Below are 16,074 nucleotides of genomic sequence, written 5' to 3' on the forward strand. Positions count from 1 at the left end.
TTAAAATTTTATTGCATTTATTCGAATTTATTGCATTTGGGATAAGAGGAAAAGTTTTCGTCTTTGCAAAATTACTCGAATTTTATATTTGGCGGGGATATTATTGCACAAATTTCAAAGCTTCATATTTGGCGGGGATAAATAATCTAACTAACATGTCGACCACAAGGAGTCAAAGCAAAACGCAAGAAAGGAAAGAGGATAAGATAGAAGAGGAAACAATTATTGATGAAGGATCGGATAATGAAGGAAATGCTACAATAATGGAGGAAAGAAAAGAAACAGGGATGCTGGAAAAATGGATGGAGAAAAACCAAATTGAAACAAAACAGACAATAGAACAAAAATTAGAAGAAAATGATAGAAAAATGGAAAAGCGTTTTGACAAATATGAAAATGAGGTAAAAGTCTGTTTAGAAAAAGTCAGAGAAGAAACAGAGAGGAAACTAGAGATGCAGAGAGAAGAAATAGAAACTAAAATGAAAGATATTAAGACTGTACAGAAAAAAGAATTAGAACAGTTAGAAACAAAATTTGAAATGGCTTTACAAGAAGACAAGAAAGAAATAGAAAAACAAATTGAGGATATCAGAAAACAACAAGAGATGGAAGACAGGAGAGAAGTACTCATCCAAAGTCCGGGTGACATAAAAATACAGTTTGGCGGGGACGTAAAAAAATTATACCCAGTAATTTTCATTAACAATTTAAAAAAGAAAGTACGACATATCGGTAATTTCGAAACAGCAAAGGAAACGATAAGGAACCATCTTAAAGATGAGGCAAGTTTATGGTTTGATAGCAAAGAAGAAGAATTGCAAAATTGGCAAACATTTGAACAAAAATTTCTGAATTATTTCTGGGGGAAAATACAACAGATAGAGATAAACAAGGAATTACAAAATGGGAGATACCAGGATAGTATAGGTATATCAGAAAAAACATATGCCCTACAACTATACAACAATGCAAGACACTTACATTACAACTATTCGTCCGAACAGCTAGTGGAACTAATAGCCAGACATTTTGAAGATACCTTAGAAGATCACATAACTCTACAAAACTACAAAGATATTAACAGTTTATGTCAATTCTTACAAATACGAGAAGCAAAATTAAGAGAAAGAAAAATGAGGAGAACGCAAGAAAATTATAGACAACGAGAAAATCAAGACTATAGAGATAGAGGACAAAACTTTAGGAGAGAGTACACGAGAAGAGAATTTGTCCCGAGGAGGGAAAACGAAAGTAGAGACAACGGAAGAGTAAACTATGAACAAAGAAATCGGCGATGGAACGAAAACAGATATCGAGAGAACCAGAATAGAAACAACACTCGCACATATCAGGAAAACCGAAATAATAATAGAACGAATGAACCGGAGAATCGCGGAAACCGATACGGGTCCGAGAGACCAAGAGAAAATAGAAGAGCGGTCAACAACACACACATAGAGGAATATGAGGATGAGAGACAAAGCGACAGAAATAGAAGCGAACAAGAACAGCAAGCGTCTTTTTCACGAAGGCGCTCACTAAAGACAAAGAAACAAACAGGAATTTTTTGTCACCCGAAGAAATTTATTAAATTGGCAGAAAATAAGGACAAAATAAGTGGAGCAAATCTGAAATTTGTAGATGGTTTTATCAACGAGACACCGATTAAAATTATGATTGATACTGGATCGGAAATTACACTGATCAACAGAAAACTAATAGAGGAAGTTAATTTAACGAATTTGATTTACAAAATTCCCAAGGTAAATTTAGTGGGCGCAAATAAACGGACTTTGGCAACGATAAATGAAGAAATACGAATAAAAGTACGATTGGATAAGAAATTTTATGCACTACAATGTGTTGTGATGCCAAACATGTTGCATGACATGATCGTAGGAGTGGATGAATTGGCAGAAAAACATGTGGTGATAGATTTCAAAAATACCACGATGAAAATCACAGAGGAAAAAGAAGAAGAACAGGACAGTAAGAAAATGGAAAAGGAAAATGAGAAACAAAAAAATGATTTAGACAAAGAACAAACGGTGGAAATGAATTTGGCAATGAAACAAGGACAGAGAAGAAAGAGGAGATTGGCAAAAGAAAGTGAAAAGTGGGTTTCCTCAAAAGAAGAGATGAGCCCAGAAGAAGAAAAAGAAGAAAGATTAACAAAAGAAGACGAAAAAGGTACAATTGAAACAGTGGTATTTGAAGAAGTATGCGAAATGGAGGAGGCAGAATACAAAATAAATATGTGTAAAGAAATTGAGGAAAAAGAAAGAAAATTGATATGTGGAGAAGAAAAGGAAAAGGAATTGCGTGTAATATTGAGAAAGTATGAAGATTTAATAAATGAAGAAAACAGAGTAGCCAAAGAGTATGAATATTCATTTGAGGTTAAAGACTTAGGAAATTTTCGATCGAAAACGTATCCGATCCCATATAAATACCGACAGGAGGTGAAAGGAGAAATTAACAAAATGTTAGAAGATCAAATCATAGAGAGATGTGACTCGCCGTACATCAACCCAATCGTGATTGTAAAAAAAAGCAGTGGAGAATTGAGGCTCTGTTTGGATGACCGGAATATAAATCAACACACGGTATCTCAATATGAATCACCCCTCAACATCGAAGCTATTTTTGGGAGAATTACGGGAACACACATGTTTTCTAAAATTGATTTGAAACATAGTTTTTGGTTAATACCGTTAGCAGAAAGATGTAGAAATTACACCGCTTTCTCAATCGATGGTATTGTATACCGATTTAAAGTAGTACCGTTTGGATTACAAAGTGCGTGTGCAGCATTGGTAAGAGCTCTCCATACAATATTAAATAAATATGAAGATTTCATAGTGCACTACATCGACGATTTACTCATTTATTCACCAGATACATCAAGTCATTTGGAACACATAAAGATTATTTTGGAAGAATTGGACAAGGCCGGATTAAAACTGAATATTGAAAAATGTCAATTTTTTCAAAAAGAAGTGATATATTTGGGATTTAAATTGGACACACAAACAGTTAGTTTAGCCGAGGACCGGGTAAAACTCATAGATGAATACCCAAGACCAACGAATTTAAAAACATTGAGAGGTTTTCTCGGGACGATCAACTATTTTAAAAAACTAATTCCTGATTTAAGCCAGAAGGAAATTCCTCTGATCAAATTATTGAAGAAGGGTGTTAAATGGAATTGGAAAGAAGAACAAGAGAAAGCTTTTCAAATTTTAAAAGAGGAATTCTCGAAGGGAACGAAAATATATCACCCCATGTACAATTTGCCTTTCATACTACGAACTGATGCATCCATACAAAAATTTGCGGGAGTTTTGTTGCAAATACAAAACAATCAAGAAGTGCCGATTTGTTTTATTTCCCGGGTGACAAAAACACACGAAAGAAAATATAGTGTGACTGAACTAGAGTTTGCTAGCGTACTTTTCTGTGTAAATAAGTTAAGATTTTATCTGTTGGGAGCAAAATTCACAATCGAAACTGATCATGCAGCTTTGGTACATATAATGAAAAATCGTCTTGTTAACAATCGTATACATAGAGGCATTTTGTTACTACAGGAGTATGATTTTGAGTTTCGATATATAAAAGGAAAAGACAACATTATAGCCGACGCTCTCACAAGGGATGAAGACTCGGGAAAAAAGGAAGCAATTGCTTTTCATGTAGGATTGAACATTTTGACACAAGAGGAAGGGGTATTTTCGTTAAACGAAATTAGAACAAATCAAGAAGACCTGGAAGAAAGAGAAAAAAGAAGAGCGGAGAGGGAAAACGGTATATTTTTCAAACGAATTGATGGAAAGGAACTATACGTGATAACACAGACATTGGCAGAAAGGATCATACAGAAATTACACGAAGACAATGGACATATCGGTAGCAGAAAAGTCTGGCTGGTTTTTCGAGAAAATTATATTTGCCGACAAGATTACCGCATCGCAAAAGAAATTACACAAAAGTGCCAGATCTGTCAAAAATATAAAATTAGAAATTTCAAAAATGAAAACGTTACAAAAAATATTATATCCCGAAACAAATTAGATATTGTAGCAATAGATATGTTAAGCGATCTAATTATGACGACGAAGAGGAATAAACATGTTTTAGTCATGGTAGATGTGTTTTCCAAATATGTAAAATTATACAGTTGCCGTACCACGAAAGGGGAAGAAATAATGAGAAAAATCGACAATTTTATAGCCACCGTAGGAACACCAAGAAGGATTCTTCTAGACAATGCAACATATTTTAGAAATGATCGTTTCAAGGGACAACTTCGAGAACGGGGAATAGAGACAAATTTTGTTAGCATCAGACATCCACAGAGTAATCCTTCGGAACGTTTTATACAGGAAGTGACGAAGTTTCTACGGATTACAACAGAGGGTCAACATCGACGATGGGATAGGAAAGTCGCCGAAGTAGAAACGTATCTAAATACCATCCCGAGCACTGTAACGAAAGAGACCCCAGAATATATAATGAAGGGTATAATGCCACTAAGACCATGGGAAGATAGAGAACAAAAGGAATACACACAGATAATGGAAAATGTGCAGAGGAGATTGCGGAGAGCAAACGAAAAATATATCCAGAGGCAAGACCAAAATAGAAAAAGAAGACCAGTTACTTTCAAAAAAGGTGAAAAGGTTATGGTGAGAGCATTGCGCGTGTCCAACATACCTAGCAACGTGTGCGGAAAGTTAATGCCTGTTTTTGAGGGTCCGTACATAGTAAACAATGAGAATGGGATAAATAGTTATGAGTTGAAGCACATAGAATCAGACAAGATTAGGGGAATTTATAATATTAACGATGTTTACAAATATTATGAATAAAATGCTGGTATTGTTTTTGCATAGAGAAAAATCCCTGCATAATTCAGTAATTTTTATCATATGCAAAGGCGGGGATTTGTCATACTTTTTCTTTCCCAACCAAAGAAAAATAAATAAAATATCCATCGGAATAAAATTTTAAGAAATCATTATAAACAAAAATGTATATATTAATTTAAGATAAGATTTAGTGTAGATAAGAATAGAAATTTGTTTGGCAAACGACCTGTTTCCGTTGCAAACAAAATTATCAAAAAACCTTTGTTTAGAATTAGAAGACATTTTACCTGCAAGTTAATAATCTTTTCATTGTTTGTATAGTCGAGTATTATATGACTATATTTTAATCTTTTGAAATATGTATAAATGATGTATTGAAAAAAACCAATTTTAAAGTAAGCTATTTAGTTTTCTCTGAAACCGAAATTAGGCTTTTCCAAAATCATGATAAACACAATTTAAGCTTTTTGATTGGACGGTCGTTTTTAAAATGGGAATTTGGTGAGTCGATCATGAGAGAGGAGAAGGCAGTCATATTTTGGTCATCGAAAGGAAACAGTCGTGTGTCTCAAGATAGGGTGTGGTTCGTGAGTTTGGATACCGGCGTAACGAAAAGAAGTGAATAGTTTGAAGAAGGAGATAACAAGTAGATTAAAAGAGGTCCTTGTATCTACCGTGGGCATTTTATAAAGTATATGTGAAAGTATTCTTACGGCATCAATTTGACAAAAGGAGGTCCTGGTGTCATAAATAAGTAGCGGAGTTTGGAGAAGTGAATCAGGTGTTTTTTGTGTAGTCTGAAGGAGATTTGCAGAGACGTAAAGAAGGAGCCGAGGTGCCAAAGAGGGGAGATCACATCTTTGAGGAGACTGGACTTTTCTGGGTATGTTCCAACATACAACTCAAGAAGAAAATAAACTGTAAGTGTTTGTACAATTGAATTTTATATCTGTGAAGGATCGTTTCGACATCATGGTCATTAGCATTCAAATTTAAGAACTGAGGTTTTGTTAGGCTAATCAAAAGTTTAAAGTTTTGTGGTTTCTTTTTTCAAGTAAAGAAGATTTTAAGTAAAATTGGTTTTTCACGTAATATAAATGTATGTAGCTTTATAATCTTATTATCATAACCATTTGATTTATTTTCTTGTATGCTGATTGATAAGATAACGACAGAATTTAATAATTGTTTTATTCGTTCATATAAAATAAAGAAACGTAAATCTTTGTAACATAATATATTTGTATTATTATCCTTTCTTCTCTATCCCGATAAAAGACAACTAGAAAATCTTTTGAATCCATCGAACACAGGTAATATAAGGATTATTTTACTTTTGATAACAGATAAGTTATAATTTTTTTATTGGCTCAATAAACTAAGTTTGAACTCAAAATAAACAATCATAACAATATATATATATATATATATATATATATATATATATATATATATATATATATATATATATAAGGAGCACCAGAGGATCGATCAGGAATGGAATTGATTACATATTGATAAACAAAAGATTTTAAAATTATATAAACAGAGTTGCCGCTTACTCTGGTGCGGATATTTCGTCTGATCACTCCTAATCGCGAATATAAGGCTTCGATTGACAAATATTAAAAAACCAGCTAACAATAAATACATAAACACGAGAGAACTTATAAGCTTAGAACCACATACATTAAGCACATCAATGAGAACAATGGAACAAGAAAATTGTATAAAGAAATTCTGTGAGAAAATAAGAATTGCTGTAGCCAAAGCTCAAACCTAAATTAATGTCCTAATTTAAACAATTAATACATTAAAAATCACTGCTATCTTTCCCAGCGCATTCATAATGTGCCCACTGATGACACAAAACACACTGGATACAGTTTTTACCAGGTTCACTGTTTATAACGGTATTGAAACAGTAAAGGCACGAACAGTCTTCGTCGTCTGTATAAACAGCAGACATTAGATGATGTTTTGTAAGTTTAGACTTTTTTTTGGAACTTTTTTGATTTTTTTGCTTTTTCTTGTGGACATTTTTTTTTAATCTTCTTGAATTGCTCTTGTATAAAAGCTTCTTTTATATTGATATCAGTCAATATTGCCATTTGGCGACATCTTTTACCTCTTTTTGATATTTTTTTAGGACCTGCTTAGGGAAGGGGTCTCAATTTGACAGGAGTAACCATTTCGGAGTTTTACTAGGCGCTTTTTAATCTAGACGTGCTGTTCTAGTTTCTTAATTTTTGTCTAAGTTACTAATTCGTGTGTCAGGACGATCTGTGAAATATGATGGTATAAACTATTCTTCTGAAAATATATCTATTAAAAGGATAAATTTCAGTCACCCTAAAGCCAACTGTAATATTCTTTAGGAGTAATAGCTAGAGGCACTTACAACAATACCAGGGATGTCATAAATTGACATGGTTTAAGTTTTTATATTGTTATAGTTTTACATATTTTTAAGAAGTCCGTAAACCGATCTGTCCAATGGCTGCTATTTATGTAAACAGTATGGAGGAAAAAACATCAGGACAGGTGAGAGTCATGGTTATCCAGCAATAGCAGAACGGGTTTTTTCGGGTAACACTTGTTTAACAAAATGTTAACACCATTCTAAAAAATAAGCTGCTGTCACCCACCTCAAAGGACTTTCATGTTCAATACTTCCTGGTGCAGTATTGTTTAACATATGTTCCCTGAAATTGAGCCTAGAAAAAATAAAATATTGGGAAATGGTATTTCCTAAATCTGAAACTGTAACGGTCAAAGTAACCAGTGTTCCTCTTTCTTGGGAGGTAATTTGTCAAAAAATCAGTTTAAATCCCCTTTTGGCTACAATTCTGTTCAGTTCTTGAACTTGTGGCCGAATTTGAAGACAATTTCAAACGGTGTTTAGGCTTACAAAAAAAATTTTCAATATTAGATTTATTAAAACTTGTAGCTCTTGCCAAACTTGTGGCTTCTGGTTTAGTATCGATAATGTCCTGTGTCTTTTCATAAAACAAGTAAAACAGACTTTAACAGCCATTTTCGTCTCATCCCATGGTGACGGATATTTTTTCCCTAAGGGATATGGCATACTCGTAAGCAAAAGCTATTACCTGTTTTGGTGCTAAACCATAGCAAATATTAGCATCATTAAGAAGATAAGATGCTAGCTTGATTTCTAGTATGCCAGTGAATATCTGAAATTAATTATTCCGCGTGAAAATTCTAGGTGAAAATTCTAGGGTTTTCTAGTCGAAAAAAGGGATTTCTTACTTGTGATTTGGAATAACCGATACGTGTTGTTGGCATCTCGGCAGACCCCATTAAGTCATGCTGACTTACTTTTAGTAAAAATCTTCTTAAACTTCTGTCCGGAATATTTAATTCTCGTGCCGCAACTCTAATTGACATATTTTCTATTTTTACCAGTTTCGCCGCTCTCGGCATAACATGAGGTGGAGTTACACCTCGATTAGTTTCTCTTTTGTTTCTACTTTTTAGGCTAAAGTGTAAATAAATAAACCCTTTCAAACTTTTAATAATTGTCTAGTATAATAAATAGTTCAAGATTTAAAATAACATAATTTGCATTTTTAAATTACCCATAGGTTAAATGATATTACAATCATACTGTGAAAGTTAAAAGTTACTTACTTTGAATGTATTTTTACTCGAACACTTGCACTTTTTTCTGTTGCTCTCTATAAAGTCTCTATAAAGTTACAGTCGCTCATTAGGATCACGTAGGCACATCTTATATCGTTGCAAAATATAATATTTAGAAGAAAAAGCTACTGCGGTGACTTAACTTTGTGGCAAGAAGCTCTGATTTTCCCCACTTATTTTGAAAATAAGGATGGTATATTTAAAAATGGTAAAAATATTTATTTTGCCGTAAATTAAATTGTTCAAACTATTGAATCCGATAACTATAATACAGTTAACTTAAAATGAATAAAATTTAACGTTTAATTGCAGTTAGGGTAATAGCGAGAGGAGTATTTTTGATTCTTTCTCAGGAAACAAGAAATCAATCGATTTTTATCATAACTTACTTAGTTTATATGCTATAGAGTTTTATAAAGTCTAATGTTTTTTAAGTATTTTAAAAATATATTACAAAGTTTTCTAAGCAAAATTGACCATTTTTCTTTTATTCTATGTTGTACTTTTAAAATTTTTCGTTAAATACAAAATTATTACACATAGCTTGATTTTTATTAGGCTTCCAGTAAAACTAAACAAAAAAACACTTTCTTTGATTTTGATAAGCTATATTTTATTTTTTAACAGTTTTTGTTTTCGACAAAATGTAAAGTTTTTGAGTTACTCGTAATAAACTATTGATTTTTCGAAAAAAAAACTCCATAGAATACATTTTGCTTAGAATATATTTTTCTATTGCTTTTTGAGGATACTTTCAATACATAGGTTTCAACCTCCCCTCAGTTGGGGTATAAGCATTGGGCAGATTTTTCTTGTTAAGGTATTTGGTATTGCTTTAATTAAATTAATTTCGATCCTAATTCTCTCGTTAAGTTTATCATTAATTAATTACTATTTAAATGGGAATAAGCCACAATTAAAGGTTAAAATACGTTTATTGACGTTTCAAAAAAACAAAATTTGTTTAATTTACTAATGTTTGTATTTTGAGAACGATTTCCGAAGTGGAAATTGAAACGTCAATAAACGTATTTTAACCTTTAGTTGTGGCTTATTCCCATTTAAATAGTAATTAATTTAAAATGCCACAAGAAAATAGCTTCAGAACAATATTTATCATTAATGTTAGGTCTTTTAGCGTAAGCTTTAGACTTAAGGTATCCCCATAAAAAAATCCTGTGGGGACAGATTAGGAGATCAGCTGGTACTACAGCGAATTGTCCAGTAGCTGAGGATTTTGATGATTTGGGTATAAAGACGCAAATGCGAGAATTACTCGCTGTTGAAGTAAATCAAAATACTTTTCACCGTTTAATGAACCGTCAATAAAACATGGGCCCACAATTTTTTACCAATTATTCCATACAAAACCTCTAGACCTCACGGTTGGTAGAGTGTGCCCCTCTACCGACCAGTGAGGGTTCTCTTGTGCCAAGTACCTACAGTTCTGCCTATTTACTCTACCTATGAAGGAAAAGGCGGCGTCATTTGAGAAAACACATTTCCTTAGGAATTGCGGATCATAATTACATCGATCCATCATTAGTTCACAAAATTCTTGTCTGCGATCGAAATCATCTTCATTAAGTTTATGAATCACTTACACTTTATATGGGTGCCACTTATTCTCTTTTAGAGACTTTAAAACAGACGTTCGACATATAAATTGCTCAATGCAATTTGACAGGAAGGTTTATGAGTATTTTCTTGTACTGATAATATTACATCCAATTGTCGATCTTGCGTAAGACCTGGACGGCTCTTTCGTATATTTATTACCGACATTATTAAAATTTTAAAAAATTTTACTCTGACTTTGCTCATCGTCGATTGTGTAATTGGTCTTAAATTAAATCAGTTACAAACTTCAGCTTGTGGGCGGATCCTATCTCAATAACATATCATCGTTAAAGTCTCTGTAAGTTGCATTTGCATCATTTAAAGCTCTGTAAGAGGTGTGAGACAGGGGTGCATAATTTCACCACTGACATTCAATCTGTACTCAGAGCACGTTTTTGAAGGGGCAATAACCTACGGTATGCAAATGATACAATAGTGTTTTCTAATACCATAGAAGAACTGCAAAACTTAATGAACAAAATAACGGAAATAAGTAGAACATATGGACTGGATATAAACACCAGCAAAACCAAGCTAATGATCATCAGCAAGGAAAACATAACTGGAGCAAATATGTATGGAACCAAGTGAGAACTGAACGTGTCTAACAGTACAACTACTTGGGAACTATAATCAATGAATCGTGGGACGAGACCCAAGAGATTAAATGTCGCATCGAAAAGGCAAAAAGTGCATTCTTGACTATGAGCTTTGTATTCAAGAGCCATGACGTTACCCTAGAAACAAAAATAAGGCTCCTTAAATGTTACGTGTACTCAGTGCTTCTCTACGGAGAAGAGACGTGGACATTGAAGGCGGAAAGTCTATCAAAACTTCAGGCTTTTGAGCTATGGTTATACAAAAGGATCCTGAAAATACCATGGACAGACAAAGTCACAAATGAAGAAGTACTGCGAAGGATGAACACAACCACGGATTTGGTCAACATTGTGAAGGGCCATAAGCTGTAGTACTTGGTACATTTAATGAGAAATCAAGGCAGATACGAGCTACTCCAATGCATTTTTCAAAGTAAAATTGAAGGAAAAGGGCTCCAGGACAAAGAAGAATATCCTGGGCTTGCTAATCTGAGAGCATGGTGCAGGAAGACCTCAACACAGCTATTGCGTACAGCAACGAACAAAGTCATCATAGCCAGAATGATCGCCATCGTTCGGAATGGACAGGCATCCTAGGAAGAAGTTTTATTTCGCTTAAACGGGCCATGATGTCCATAACTTTTCTAGAACACAGTTATTGTTTGACAGCTAACTATTATTTTAAAGTCGAATTAGTGAAATTTAGTCTTAATGAGACATGTTTTTATCTACTATCTCTAAAAAGATTTAAACCGATAAAGGGTAATTTTAAAAAACTATTTACAGGCAGCGATAGAACCAAAAATAAAAAATACGTGTTTTAGTATTCCAGAATTAATTTCTGGGAATGTTATAAGACATAAATGACATAAAAAAATATCAAAAAAGATGCGCTCTTCTTGCTAATAGTGTCAAAATAAGGTATTACCATTTAAAAAAAAATGATAATGATGTCATAACTTGAATAGTGATGACGTTATCAAAAATATGGATTCAGCAACTAAAAAATAAAATCGACCTTTCTGAGCTTTTTTTGGGAAATGGCTAAATCAAGCGTTTAACGAATTTATTCCAACCTTTACGTGCTTACTGTATAGTTTTCGGGCATTACGACCAAAACATGGGAATCACGTTTTGTTTGTATATCGCGTTAACGAGATACTAAAACGCTTTGTTACTGCGCTGTATAGAAATTTGTGTTCACTGCGCAGTAAAAAAGCATTTAATTACAATGTCCTAGCAATAATTAAATAACTCTACTTTATTACTCTACAATTATTTTGTGTTCAAAAGGTAAAGAGGTTTATTGTATGATGCGAGATGGTAGTTTTGTGTGGTAATGAAAACATGTCCAAATATTTCTTCAAATACATTACGCTTCATAGATTTATCCTCTTCTTCTTTAAGTGCCGTCTCCCAATCGGAGGTTGGATATCATCATCACTATCTTTACTCTATCTACTGCTGCTCTGAAGAGTTGTATAGAACTGCATTTAAACCAGTCCCTTAAATTCTTCAACCATGGCACTCTCCTTCTTCCTGTACTCCTTTCTTCTTTTATCTTTCCCTGTATTATCAGCCTTAGCAGTTCATATCGCTGTCGCCTCATTACGTGTCCCAGATATTTTAACTTTCTTATTTTTATTGTGTTTATTATTTCGCATTCTTTGCCCATTTCTTGCAATACTTCCATATTAGTTTTCTTCTGTGTCCATGCTATTCTAAGCATCCACCTGTAACACCACATTTAAAAGGACTGTAACTTATTTATGTGTTCTTGCTTCAATGTCCAGCTTTTAAGTCCATATTGCAGTATCGAAAACACGTAGCATCTCAGTGCTCTTACTCTCAGTTCTAATCTAAGGTCTTTGTTGCAGAGAATTGTTTTCGTTTTTACAAACGCATTTCTTGCTATTTCTATCCTGGCTCTTATTTCGGTTGTTGTTGTAATGTTGCAAACATACCTTTCCTAAATGTATGTTTGTTGGTATATTTGTTTTCTTTGTTATTATCATGTATTTGCTCTTTTTTATATTCATTTTAAGTCCATATTTTTCACAGAAACTGTTTGTTTTGTTTAACAGTAATTGAAGTTGTTCAGCAGAGCTTGCCATAATCACGGTGTCATCTGCATATCTTATATTGTTAATAGATCTTCCGTTAATTAATATTCCTTCACTTTGAGATAGTAATGCTTCTTTAAAAATGGCTTCATTAGATACATTAAATAGTAATGAAAACATAATACATCCCTGCCTAACTCCTCTCCGGATTTCAATTTCTGGACTGGGTTCGTTATCTATTACGATTTGTGCTCTTTGATTCCAGTAGAGGTTCGTTATTATTCGTAAGTCCCTATGGTTTGTTGTCTTTAGAATTTGTACTAATTTTTTATGTCTTACTTTGGCAAATGCTTTTTCAAAGTCAACGTAACAAACATGCACATCAACATTCATATCCATGCATCTTTGAGCTAACACATTAAAAGCAAATACCGCTTCTCTGGTTCCTAGTCCGTTTCTGAACCCAAACTGACTATCATCAATTCCTTCTTCCAGTTTTTTATTTATACGACCATGTATTATTTTCAGGAATAATTTGAGAACGTGATTTATTAGTGATATTGTTCTGTATTCACTGCAATATTTAGCGTTTGTATTTTTAGGGATAGCACAAAAGGTGGAGAGTAACCATTGTTTCGGTATGTGTCCTGTTTTGTATACTGAGTTAAATAAGTCTACTATAACGTCTAAGGTTTCATAATTTTTTATGAATTTTAAGATTTCTATAGGGATTTGGTCTGGACCTACTGCTTTACCATTTTTGCTGTTTTTTAATGCCATTTTAATTTCCTCTTTTAATATCTTTAAAACCATATTCTCTTCTACTTCTATCTCCATCTGTTCTGTTCTATCATCTTTGAACAGTTCATTGATGTATTCTGTCCATCTCTTTAATTTGTCGTTCGTATTCAACACAAGTTTCCCATTTGCATCTTTCAGTATTCTCGGTTTTCTTATTCTATTGTTGTGAGTTAATTCTTTAATTTTTTTATGTGTGTTAAAACTATCATGTCTTTTCTGGTATTATTATATTTCTGCGCATTGTTCTTTTGACCATTGTTCTTTCGCTTTCTTAATTCTGTATTTTATTTGTTTATCCACTTTTTTGTACATCTGATTATCTTTGTTTTTATATTGATGTCTTTCTTCCATTAAATCTAAAATTACTTCCGCCATCCATTGCTTCTTGTTATATCTGGTTGGTATTAGAATTTCTTTTTGACTTTTATCTATTTCTGTCTTTATTAATAACCATTTTTTATCCGTCTCAGTATTTTGCAGAGTTTGTTCTTTAACATTCATTATTCCGTTGTTGATTTTATCTGCCAGGCGTTGCCTTATGTGTGGGTTCCTTAATTTACTTCTATCGATTTTTGCATTTGTTGTTCTTCGTTTTATTATTTTCATTTTAAGCCTAATTTTCGTCACTACTGGGTTGTGATCTGATCCTATGTTGGCACTTAATAGGTTTTTGCAGATATAATTGCGTTCCTGTATCTTTGTCTAACTAATACATTACATACTCTATTTGGTTTCTTACAATTCTCTCTTCTTGATCTGCTGGTGACTTCCAGGTATATAGTCTTCTCTTTGGCATTTTGAACAATTTATTAGCTATAACAAAATTATTGTTTTGGCAAAATTCGATAAGCCTGTTACCCCTTTCGTTTCTGTTGCTCATACCATATCGTCCTGTACATTCTTCTACTTTTTCTTCCCCAACCTTTGCGTTAAAGTCTTCCATTATAATTGTTACATCTTGCGTTTTAATGGTTTTTAAAATGTTGTTTAGGTCTTCGTAGAAAGTTTCGCTCTCTGGTTTGTCCGCAGTTGGAGCATAAACTTGTAGGCTGTTTATTTTGGGTTTGTTCTGGTTTAATTGTAAGAGAATAATTCTGTTGGAGTATGGACTGAAATTTATTACAGCTTTATCAATGTTTTGTTTAATATTATCCCGACACCATATCTGTATGAACCGTCTTGACTTCCTGAATAATATTTTGTTTTATTGTTGATTTTTATCTTTCCTGAGTCGAGCCATTGGACATCGCTGATTCCTAAAATATCTATATTCAGCCCTTCTATTTCTTTAACGGCATTATGTACTTTTCCAGCTTGATGTAGACTTCTAATATTCCAAGTTGCTAGTTTGCAAGGTTTTCGCATGTTGACGACCGGGGAGGCCTTGCAGTCTTGTGAGTTTCCTCCTCTGCCGGATCTTGTTTTCCGAGTTTCATGATCAGTAGAGTGTTCGGTTGTATTGTTAGTCGTGATGATTAACTAGGGATGCTCTATGAGCCTTTAATGCATTGGTTTCCCGTTGCCTTATGCATCTTTACGCCGTTGACCATGTCTGGTGCATCCGCCTTTACAAATGATTTTTCATTTCTAGGACATAGAATAGGCCATTTTATAGATTCAAACCACCAAAATAATATGCGTATTATAAAATTTTTTCAAAAATCTCTTCAAATGTAACATATTATTCTCATTGCCTTTGTCTTTACATAGGGTCGGCCTACCTGATTAATTTTCTCTATAAGTTTTATCCATATTTTGCGAATATATATATATTCGAAACACAATTCAGATAACTGCCTTAATCTGAACCTTCTATAAATGCAAGGTATCACAGACGCTGATAAAGATGTTAATAGAGACATGGGGAATCTAAAATTTGCATTCCACGACATGTCTCCTCAGCTAAGCAGAAATCGTTAGCGAATTGGTTTCTTGTACTCATACAGAGTAGATCCGAATAAAAATAAAATTAAAGACAGTCAAGATTTCCTTTCACGCAAAAATAGTCTATGTATCTGTTGATACGTATTTCGCTTTAATAAAGCTCATCAGAACAGTTATTCATAGGCTTTCTCAACGTGAAAATTAATCTTTTCCTGTCTTTGTGAAGCAACGATAAAATGGCTTCGAAACGGACGCAATAGCGACATCTGATATTAAATCCGTAAAATAGTTTCGAAACACAATTCAGATAACTGCCTTAATCTGAACCTTCTATAAATGCAAGGTATCACAGACGCTGATAAAGATGTTAATAGAGACATGGGGAATCTAAAATTTGCATTCCACGACATGTCTCCTCAGCTAAGCAGAAATCGTTAGCGAATTGGTTTCTTGTACTCATACAGAGTAGATCCGAATAAAAATAAAATTAAAGACAGTCAAGATTTCCTTTCACGCAAAAATAGTCTATGTATCTGTTGATACGTATTTCGCTTTAATAAAGCTCATCAGAAC

This window comes from Diabrotica undecimpunctata, chromosome 3 (genome assembly GCF_040954645.1).
Source record: "Diabrotica undecimpunctata isolate CICGRU chromosome 3, icDiaUnde3, whole genome shotgun sequence".
Classification (NCBI taxonomy): domain Eukaryota; kingdom Metazoa; phylum Arthropoda; class Insecta; order Coleoptera; family Chrysomelidae; genus Diabrotica; species Diabrotica undecimpunctata.